Source organism: Mesitornis unicolor, unplaced genomic scaffold (genome assembly GCF_000695765.1).
Source record: "Mesitornis unicolor isolate BGI_N332 unplaced genomic scaffold, ASM69576v1 scaffold22537, whole genome shotgun sequence".
Classification (NCBI taxonomy): Eukaryota; Metazoa; Chordata; class Aves; order Mesitornithiformes; family Mesitornithidae; genus Mesitornis; species Mesitornis unicolor.
In genome coordinates, this window is record NW_010197388.1 from 2,967 (window position 1) to 4,869 (window position 1,903).

Sequence of the window (1,903 nt, forward strand, 5' to 3'; positions counted from 1 at the left end):
AATAGTGTTTACACAGGAGGCTTTATTCAATAATGAGAAAGGGAGAATAGACAAGTTGGAGAATTACTAGGGACTGGGGGAACAATCTGAACTGCACTTTTTGTCTTACATTTATCTGCTTAACATGAAGTCAAAGTGCCTATTGGTGGGAATAAGGCAAGAAGGATTTGCTCAAGGCATTAAAGTTTTGTAAAGGACAGATTAAATAACAGTGCTCCAAAAATCAATTTTGAGGGGCTTATGAAGCCTTGAATGGGCTTTTGCAGCACAAAAGCAAGATTGAGTTTTTACTGAAGCTGTCATTTATTTGGGTTTAGAGCTTTCAGTAAGTATCAGGAAAAACATAAAACAAAAGCAAAGCAAGCAATGAACATTCACACAGTAATCAAATGAAAAAACATGTGGAAGTGCAATCCAGATCACTGAGTGACTTAACTTATGCAAAAGTATAAGAAAAGAAAGTCCCTCTCCCCGCTCCCCCACTTTAATCAGATCTGGCAGAGAATTCCCACCGCTGTTTGAGGCCAGGAGGTTTTTCCTATACTCTTGCTTCCCTGTCCTCACCGGAGGTTGTGTTTATGTAGTATCAGACCACCTGGAAGGAAAGGGAAAAAAAACATCACTGCTGCAAAATTCCTCAGTGAATTCATATCTAGTATGTGACCTGGTTATGATTTCAGCAGAATAGGTACATAAATACTAAAACAGTACAATGCAATTCAGAGAGCTTGTCATTAAGAAACACAACATGTAATTTACCCCTAAATATTTCAAAATGTGGACAAAACTGCAGCCACTTGTGAAGTTCTGTATCTTATACAAATGATCCCATCAGACTTTAAATACTTGTATACAGGCATAGACAGTGATGTTTGCCCAAACTGGTAAGGAAAAAGTTGTGAAGACACTGATCACAATTGTATCCTTCGATTTATGGCTGGATGCTTTAAAAGTGGAATAATACAGCCCCCTAGCTGTTCATAGAGGCGATTCATGCCTCTACAGCTAAACGTGCTGAAATCCATAATACAAGAGGATACAGTCAGCAACGAAACATGATGTGAAGCAAGCAAAAATATAGAATGAAAATATATGAAATATCATCCATTAAGAAGTAGTAATTCACATGCCTATAAAAATCTAGAGCTATACAATTTAGATGGTAGAACAACAGCATTTGAAACTTTAGCTTCTAAACCACATGACAACAGCATCAGCTTTTAGCATCCTATGGGCATTAGGGATCCCATGTGATTCCACCAAGGTTGCGATTCGGTTTAACTTGAAATCTTCCTTTTGTCTTTTAAAATTTCTGTGATTACCAGCAACTTGTTCTTGCAGAAACCATGCAATCCTGAACTACAGGACAGGAAACCTACTTTATTCTATTAAAATATATTTACATTAGTGAGCCTTATAGTCTTTGCAGAAAAACTAAGCCTCTAGAAAATTACTTAGTCTAATTGTTTATTGCTGTAGGAATATAACATCCAGGCATCTTTAAAAACACGACCGTGGAAAGCATTTACATCTCAGAACACTGAAAACAGATTCTTGAACAGCATCTGAGAAAATCCATGTAAAACTGAGAATGTTGGAATCTTGCATTTGCATCCTGCTTCCCTTACATATGGGTTCATTCCCCACCACACTTAATTGAAAGGGATAAAGTGTCTCTGTATGGGATGGTGTGTAAAAGGCGGTGAGATTTTCTTTTCAAACATGCACAGCTCTGGCTAGCGATGGATATTCAGCTTTTGTTGTTCATGCTACACCGGATGCACACACATTTACAGAGCAAAGAATATTAAATCATAGGGGAACATTTTGCTTTCACTTACTGTACATATCTTATTCTAAACTCTAGGACCAAATCTGCCCTGACTCCTGCCCTGTGTAGGGA